Here is a 9,750-nt window from a genome sequence, read left to right as displayed (position 1 = left end):
TAAAGCTCGTGGATTTGGTATCAACAGGAAAAGAAGAGGGTGAGAGGAAGCCTAGATTGACCACAGCAACTGGGCAGAGAGGACAATTCAAGATCTTGGCTTTATTTCCCAGGAATTTAAGTTTAGCCTTTCCAAGACTGCCAGGAATAAGTGTCTAGGATTCCATTCGCCAAAATACATTTTTTTTTAAAAAAAAGAAAAATCCAAATGAGAACTGAATAGAATCAAAGGGGAGGAAATCAAACTTTGAGCATCCACTTATGTAGCTTGGAAAGTCATATAAAAATAGGTCACATTTCTGTGCTTTTGTGGCTGCTTTGAGCCATTCTCGTCTGCCACAGCAACTTAATTGCCAAACAATATGTGGCTTTGCCATGGGACCATCTGAAATCTAAGAAAGTAGACAAGTCCAGCAGTTTCACCAGCTTTTTTTTTTAAATAAGGCAAACTCCAAAGACGTCTACCCACTAATTGGCCTTGTAAATTACTACCTCGAATATCAGTTGCAACACAAGGGAATATAATATTGTTCTTGGCTCCCTGGAATCTCTTCAGGCACCATAGGACTGTGCTTCCTGCCATATGCACTGACGGAGGGTTAGGAATGGGGCTTGAATGACTCAGTAGTAGGAAAAGTCCAGCCGGGTCTTGCAAAAACTAACTGTGGATGAAGAGTTCAGTCCTGGTTTCCCCACACGCTTGCAAAAGTCTGAGTTGCTTCTCCCTCAGGGGAGGGCAGTCTACATTGATCTTATTTGACTATATGTTATGGTTTGGCTACAAGGTGTTCCTCCAAAACTCCTGGGTGTGTGCCCTGGAAGGGTCGCTTTCCTTGGTCACACTCTTCCACCAGGATGTCCTGCCCCAGCTCAAACCCACAGCCATGGAACCAGCCAACTGCACACTGGATCTCTGCTACTGTGAGCTAAAATAAACGTTTCCTTTTCTAAGTTGTTCTTGTCAGGTATTTTGATTGCAGCAACAAAAAGCAGACTGACACACCAAACCAGGGGTGCAGGATCCCCCCTGCCAGCAGGGCCCCTCCAAAGGCACACTGATGGCTGGGATGGACAGGAGACTCAGGGTCATGTGATCTGCAGCAGAAGTGTTGCATCCTGTTTGAGAGGTTACTGTGGAGGTCAGCTTGCTGGGAAAGGTGCCCACTCCTTGTTCCCACAGCACCCCGCAAGCCTCTACCCCACACGGTGCTCATGAATCCTAGGCAGGGAGCTCTGTCCACAAAGGTACCACATCAGTCTGTTGGAGGGGTGCCCCAGGACCTAGCACAATGTCTGGCCCCTGAACCCTGATGAATTAATATTTGCTGATGGAGCCAAGATACATGAGTAAAACCTTACAGATGCATATGGGCTGAATGTCAGTTGGAGCTTTCTAATCATTAGAAATGCCCAGGGATGGAACAGGCTGGCTTGAAAAGAACTGTCAGATTCAGCAACTCCTCAATATAAATCCTAGTTCTCTTGGGCCAGCAGCAAAGCACTTGGTGGTGGGGGACAGTATCACCTAGATGCGAGCCCATGGGCTTGGGGCCACATAAATGGATCTGAGATCTGGATCTGCTGCTATGACACTTCAAGGAAATTTGGCTCCATGTCCACATCTGTAAAATGGGAATAATAATCTAGTTTGAGTCCCCCTATAGTAGAGCCTAAGGACAAGGATGTGAGTAGCTTATTTGAAAGGTGGTCGGGAAGCAGGAGCGAATGTGAGACAAAGAAGAAGCAAAACCAAAAAGGGGGCGCTAGTGAGCCCTGCTACTCACATGAGCCTCACTCCTGTCAGAGAGTCTTGGAGGAATGCCAGGGACCATGCCTGGGAATTGTCCCTATTGAAAGGCCTGGCCTCCCTTGCCCACTTCCCATCCCCCACCTTCAAGGCAAGCTTCCTTGCTCTTCCAGACAGGTACCTGCTTGTAGGATGAGCCCCACTTCACCTCCCCAAATCAGAGGACACCGGACGTGAGGAGCTGTTCATCTCCACAGCAGCTGGATTTGGAGGTGAGCAGAGGGTCGTGGCTCAGGCACTAAGTGTCCTCTGTGGATAAGTACATGCTTTTAGAATGGATTGGGAGCTCCGTGGGGGAGGGGGAGGCTTATCAAGTCCAAAGTCACTCAATAAATGGATTTTAATAGCTAAGGATTAAATAAAAGAATATTCTCAAACGCTTAATACTATACCTGGAAATAAAGTGCCAGATGTTGCTATTATTATTTCTCTTTATTAATAGACAATGATACATTTCAAGAGCATCGGGCCTCATTGGGGGTGAATTTGTAACCTTGAGGCTTGTCTATCTGCTTGGAGAACTCACTGTTTTGGAGGAGATCCACAGAGTTCTGGCCTTGACCTACAGAAGGAAAAAAGCTCTCCACGAGGCAGGCCAGCCTTAGACATCTGGGCACGCTGGAATTTCTCTTTTGGCTTTTATTAAAGCCACTGCTTTTAATACTCTCTGACATGTGGCCTGATCATTTTCTGAGTTGAACTGACAGTTTTAAAGCAGAAACAATGGAATTGTGTCAGGGAGAATTACCTGATGGCCCCAGATGTCCTAAAATGGTGGTTTAACTGGGGGACTCGCAAAAACCAAATGCAGAGACCCGTGCTGACACCCTTGTGGTTTCAGCTCAAGCCCAGAACCCAGGTGTACAAAGAACAAGCGAAAGGAATACTTTCCATCCCACAAATCTGCTCCTGTAACCCTCTGAGCTGGCTGTGTTAACCACTGTGCGCCCCCCGCATGGGGACAGAGGTAAGAGGTAAGCAGAATGGGTGACTTTTTTTCTTGCTGGATAAGGCCCATGGTGTAAAGCTGCTTTGGGCAATCTCTACCCTTGACCTGGATTTGTTCTCTAAAGGATATTTCCTCCTCACCCCAAACAGACCTGGCCTTAGGGAAGAAGGCAGGTGCTGCTCCCTGAGGAATGCATGTGTCCAGGGTCCAAAGGATAGACAGAACAAAAAGTGATGGCTCACAAGGAATCAGATGGTGCCCACAGGTCCCTGGCAGAGCTTCCCCAGCTTTGGAATCCCAGATGAAAACTCCCATCCTTCAGGGCCTAAGCCCACCCTAGTAGCTCCTCTCTGGTGTCTGCCCTCACCCAACTGGCACCTGAGGACACTCCACCCTCAAGACCAAAGTTTCCAGTTTGGGGACATTTAATTTCAGGCTTAGAGAGATGGGTGCCAGAAGCTGGCCGTCTATTTTCATGTGACATAAGATGCACAGCTACCGATGGACCCAAGAAAATGCACCTGGTTCATGCTGGCACAGTGCTGCTCAAAAAAAGGTGTTTAAAAATACATCAGCATGAACATCCCTGTCAATACCAATGCATGCAGGAAGCAGAAGGAGGCTCCCAGGCTTCTCTGTTGGGTCTAGCATTCAAATATTTAGTAGCCGAGTAATCACTGTAATAATTAATTTCCATTGCTTAATCTAGCAATCAGGCATGTCACTTTACACATGGGAAAATGTTGGTCCCTGTAGTGGTGTGAGTGTGTGTGCGTGTGTATGTGCGTGCGCCTGTGTGTATGTACTTAAAATACAGAGCAGCACTTGCTGTTTAAGATTTAAAGATCAGTTTGTGGAATAAATAAGATGCTTTTAGGGCTGGGGGTGTAGCTCAGTAGAAAAAGAAATGTTTTTACTTTGGTTTGCAATCATAGGTTTGGAAGAAGAAGAGAAAGGTAAATAAAGAGAAACAAAAATTAAACACTCCAAACATCAAATGCCAACTTTGTGAAATTTTTGCTCAAGTAAGTTTTGTTTAAATGTTATAATTTGTGACATGGTCAATGAAAAATTTGAAAGGAACTAATCCTATCAAATCCTGCCCTGGGGTTTTTAATGCAGTGCTTTGCGATGGACAACTGTTACAATCCACATACAATCTTAAATTTCCTGGTAGCCACACTTTTAAAAAGTAAAAATAGAGTAATTACTTTTTAATAAATTTTACCTAATGCAATGTACCTGAAACACCGTGATTCTAAAATATTTATTAATAGAAAATAGCCAGATAGTTTACATTCTTTTCTTCATACAAAGTCTTCGAAATCTGATGTCTGCTTTACACTTCTGGCATATCTCAATTCAGTTAAAAATGCACTTCCTCCGTCTCACTAGCCACATTCCAAATGCTCAACAGCCGTGTGTAACTAGAGGTCTCCATATTGGCCAGAGCAGAGATATAGGATACTGGACAGAGTCACCTCTGTGACACCATTGCTTAAACAGAGATGATAGCTTTGTTGTGAGGATATCACTGTCCCAGGATGATTTGATTCAAAGTAAAGCATTTATTAGATATATTAATAGATTAAAGAACGGATCATATTTTGTAATCCTTAAAGCTCCTCTTTGTGATAATTTTTTGTGTTGGTATTATTTCCCAGGGTGGAGTATGTTATGAGGACCTAGTCACATTGAGTCACATGAGCCCAGCCCCCGTGCAATGGGGAACACAGGAAGTGCTGAGATTGACTGGACAGTCAAAGACCTCGCCATCTGGAAGAAGAGGTAGAACCAACGCAAAGGGATGGGAGGCCACTAGCAAGTCTAGAGTTGATATTGTGGTAAATACAATCACTGACCAAAGGACAGGGAAGGGGAGGTTGGTGCTGGTTGCAATTGCCAGGGATAAATTCTAGTGGGTGGTAGTGTCCTTGAAGGCTGACTGGGCCTTGGTGGGTCCTGAGGCAAGATGTTTGGGTAAGAGGAAATGCACCATGGGGCACCTTCCCTTCTCCACATTGAGTTTGATTCACCCCTGAGGTTGGTTGCTGTATTCAAGGGCAGCCAAAGTCGACACTGTGGCTCTGAAAGCCTCCACTTTCCCCTTCCCTGCCCTCTATTTTAGACTGTCCTTTTCTCATTGCCTGAGTAGCCACTAGTGCAGTTAGCGGATTCCTAGTCCCCTGCCTTCTGCTAAGATTGCACTTCCTGGTCTCCTGGCTGGGACCAGGTGACTCATTCCAGCCAGTGAACTGACAGGAGAGGTAAAGGGCGCCCCCTACAGAGCTCCCTCTGAAGAACTGGCTTGAGGCTGTGCCTGCTCTGCCTCTGCCAGCCTGAGCCCTTGAGCAACTACATGACTAAAGCCCTTCTGCTGGCTCCCATGAGGTGTCATTGTTGGTACCAGGATTTGACCTGACAGATATGGCCTGTCCACATCTTGAGTTGGGCAGGTTTGGAAGAGGGTTGGGAAAGTAATATCTCCCAAGAAATACTCAAAATCCCTGAAATGGCCTGACCCCTCTGCCAAGGAGATCCCCCTCCAAGATCACCAAAGATGTTAGGGGTCCCTTCTGGGAAACTGAGGCCTAGAGTCAGGACAAACCCAGGGCCTATTCCACAGAAGGTGGGTAAAGTCGCACTCTGTGAGGGGGTGTGGGGGTGACGTCATGGGGCCTAGACACACAGGCCTGTCCAGAAAGAGAAAAAGAAAAGGACACCGGGGGTTGGCCCATGGGTGCCTTAGGACCAGTGAGCATCTTTTTACTCCCATGATATTTGTTAGTTGTTTATCAAAATAAACTGTTAACCAATATTCATGTTTCATTGTTGAGGAACACAGGTCAATAACAAACTCCACTAAAAAAATTCTTTGCATTCAAAAACCACTCTGTGCTCTGAAAGATACCAGTCTCCTTTATCTCCTCAACATCTTTTGTTAAATGTTTTTTTTTTTAAATTTATTGGACGTTTTATTTTATTTCTATGCAGTGCTGAGGATCGAACCCAGGGCCTCACACATGCCAGGCAAGTGATCTACCACTAAGCCACAACTCCAGCCCTCCCCAACATCTTTCATGGAGAACCATTTCTGCAGAAATCTCTGTACACCTCATCTTTTTTTTCTTCCTTCAGTCACAGAAAACTTACAGGAAGACAAGTGAAATGACACGTGAGGTTTTCACGTGAGGCTTGCTTGCTGCACTTGGAAACCATGAATTTCTTATCCTCAACACCAAGGTCCCTCCCACTGATGGACAAATGGACGCCCAATGAGCGTCTTTTTTTTTTTTTCCCATTGCTGGGGATTGAACTCAGGGCTTCACCAGTGATAAGCACATGCTCTACCACTGAACTGCCCTCCAAAGCCCCCAAACTGTTCCTTAGTTGGATTCTGCGTTGCTAGTGTGAGCAGCAGGCCTCACACATTCAGCCAGTCGTTGAATCGGCATGCCCTGAGTGCCTGCCTCCTGCCTGCTCTTCCTCCATAGGATACAAAACTGCATCGCTTGTTTTCCTGCCCTTAAGGAGTTCCCTCTAGAAGGGGAGACAGATTAAAGATAAACCCGGAGGATGAGCTTTAAGTGCTAGGATAGCCGGTCCAGAGGGAATGCTGGAGCGCCTCCCCAGGTGCATGAAGTCTGGGAGGACTCCAGGGGTGAGAGTGGGCAGCACGGTAGATGGAGAGAGAGGCCCTCCAGGCATGGACAGAAAGGAGAGCAAGTGCGAAGGCTGGAGGGAGCTGAGCTGGGCCATTCGGAGCAGGCGAGGTGGCTGGGTATGAATGGCGGGGGAGGCGTTGTGGGCAAGCAGTAGATTAGTCGCAAATGGAGGGGGCAGGGGCAGGTCACCAAGGACCCGGTAACCATGGCAATGGTGATGTGCACAGTCTAGCGAAGAGCCGCAGCAGAGATTTAAGCAAAGCAATACCTGGATCAGACTTGCGAGTGGTTGGGGAGGGGAAAGAAGTGATTTTGTGGCCTGGCCAGACAGGAAGAATTGTGTGTGTGTTTGTGTATCTGTGTGTTTATTCATGCTGAGCAGGACTCCCTGATAGCACAGGTGGTAGAAAACAGAGGCCCTGGAGCCAGGAGGGTGGAGGGGCATGGACTGTTGATAACAAATTGTGGGCACTTAGTTTATACTGGGTGAGGGCCAGGGAACAAAGTGGGGAATGGTTGAGGGAGAGAACCATCAGTTTTATAAAGCCAAAGGGAGCACACAGCCAGCTAGGAGGTGGGAGAACCCAGGGAAGGAGGAGACTCATGCATGTGTGGGAACATCCTCAAGTGAGGATGGCTGAAGGACTTCAGAAAACAGGGATGTTCAAGGCTAAGTTTCTAAAGAATTAGCAGCATCTTCCTGCAATGGAATTCCCCCTACCTCATGGCCCACCAACCCTCACCCAGGGAGAATGGTGTTTCTGGGGGTCAGACAATGAGAACATCCAGGAGGCATGAGATCCAAAGAGGAGCCTGAGGAGTCAGGAGAAGCAAGAAATGGGGATCTGCCTTAAGGAGGGTACAGTAGGCCTCTTGGCATTCCTGGAGATGGGGCTGGGATTTCATTCATACATAAGATGAGGCTTGAGCTTAATTTCTTTAAGGTAAGGAAGAAAATGATTAGAGAGGAAAGGAGGTGAATGGCCACTTAGACTATAACAAACCTCTGAGAAAACACATAGCAAGATACCATCCATAATTACTTTTAAATACCTGGATATAGATCTATATATAAAATAACTTTCAGTGATGTCCAGGGCACAGGGTAGTAAACACGGAAGACTATTAGCTTAGAACATTGCTTTCTAAGACTTTCCCAAAGAGTTTGTTAATTAAGAACTACTAAAAGATCTTTCTGCTGGTGAAATAGATGTGGCTAATGGTACGTGGATGGCTAAAAGATATATACTGACATATTTTCATGCTTGCAAAACAAAACAAAACAGTATTAAAATTGAATACCTTGGGCTCAGGACTTGGGTCCTATGTGGTTCTCTGTGTACCTTCCCTCTCCCCAGCCTTCATCAACACTTAAGAGAAGATTCTGTTATTTGATTGGATGGAAAAGTTCGTTGATTCTGCCATCAGAATATTGTGTGGTGTTTGAGTCAGACGAGCCTAAATTAGTTAGGGTATTAATTAGCCACTAAAACAAAGTGAAAACCTCCTGTGATACAGTTTGGATCTGAACTGTCCCCCAAAGGTACGTGTGTTAAAGACTTTGTCACCAACCGGTGGCACCACTGAGAGGTAGCAGAATCTTTGCAAGGTGGGACCTACTGAGAGGAAGTTAGATCATGGTGGGGGGGGGTGCCCTTGAGGGAAAAATTGGGTCCCCCCCCCCCCGTGCCCTTGTTGCTTCTCTGCTGCCCTGAGGTAAGCAGGCCTCTTCTGCCGAGTGCTCCCACGTGATGTACTGGCTCCCCACAGACCCTAAACAACAGGCCAACCAACCACGGACTGAAACTCCCCAAACTGAGGCAAAAATAAACATTTTTTCTTTATAAGTTGATTTATCTCAGGTATTTGTTCCACAAATGGAAAGCTAACACACCCTTCAACCTCCAAACATAGTGACTCAAAAACCTTTTCTCTCTCACTGGAAACCATCTCTATGCAAGAAATCCTGTTTGACAGGCAGCTCTGCTCCACGCAGTGAGTCAGGAATCCAGGTACCTTCCATCTTGCTCAATCATGCCTTAGGGCATTTCTCTTGTCTGCAGTATCAGAGCTGAGTTATGGGAATTTCCATTTTCCTGCTTATGGGAAGGGAAAAGAAGGAAATTCAGGAGCCTGGCTTGTCTTTTAAGTTGAAGTATAAGGTTTAAGTTGTTTTCTGAATTGTAAAAGCTGGGCCAGCTCCTGGGAGTTGTGTATATCCTTTCTGCTCACATCCCATTAGCTCACACTTCATCACCCTGGGTGGAAGAAGGCAAGGAGGTGAGGTGTCTGGCTTAATAGCATCTGCCTGCCTTAGATTCTATTACCATAGATGAAGGAGAGAATGGGTGTTAGACACTCTGCCTCAAAACTCTTCCTCAAGGTTCTTGTTGAAGAGCTTAAAAGGACAGAGTAGCAACCTCAGAAGAACAGATTGAATCTCATTTTGTGTTTATTCATTAATAGATGTTTGTACCTGTGAAAGTCCTTGTCTCAGAATTGCTTTCATTGTAACATTCTCTATGAGGAGGTTGTGGAAGTATCTTGCCACTCTGAGTGTGGGGTGGTCAGCACCTGGGAGCACCTTAGAAATGCAAGACTCAGGCTCAGCTCCAAACATACTGGGTCCAGGTGATTGTTAGAGAAATGCAGTCTCCTGGTACCTTTCCCTGGTCTTAACTTTGGCCACTTACATAGGCAACCTTCCATTGACTTTCACAACTGGAACAGCCCAGACAGTGCCTGTAATAGTGTTTTTGCAAACTGTGATTAAGGACCCGCTAGGGACTAGTGATATCATTGTACAAGATTACACCCAGTGTTGAAAGAAAGAAAGAAAAAACATTGTGTGGGAATAAAAAGAGGGGGTGTGCATGGGTCTTAGCTCAGTGGTAGAGCACTTCTAGCATGTGTGAGGCACTGGTTTGAGCCTCAGCACCACATAAAGATAAATTAATAAAGGTATTGTCCATCTAAAACTAAAAGTTTTTAAAAAAATATAGAAAAATTTAGAGTCAAGCAAAAAAAAAAAAAAAGAAAAAAGAAAGAGTTCATCATACTAATGATGCTGTTTTTCAGTTATATATACCTGAGTGTGCAAGGTCACTATCAAGAACCAAAAAGGTGTTTGAAAGCCACAGAAGGGGCTGGGGATGTGGTTCAAGCGGTAGTGTGCTCGCCTGGCATGCGTGCGGCCCAGGTTCGATCCTCAGCACCACATACCAACAAAGATGTTGTGTCCACCGAGAACTAAAAAATAAATAAATATTAAAAATTCTCTCTCTCTCTCTCTCTCTCTCTCTCTCTCTCTCTCTCTCTCTCCTCTCTCAC

The sequence above is a fragment of the Spermophilus citellus genome (genome assembly GCF_964194105.1).
Source record: "Spermophilus citellus genome assembly, chromosome: 12".
Classification (NCBI taxonomy): Eukaryota; Metazoa; Chordata; class Mammalia; order Rodentia; family Sciuridae; genus Spermophilus; species Spermophilus citellus.
Note: the sequence above shows the minus strand (reverse complement) of the source record.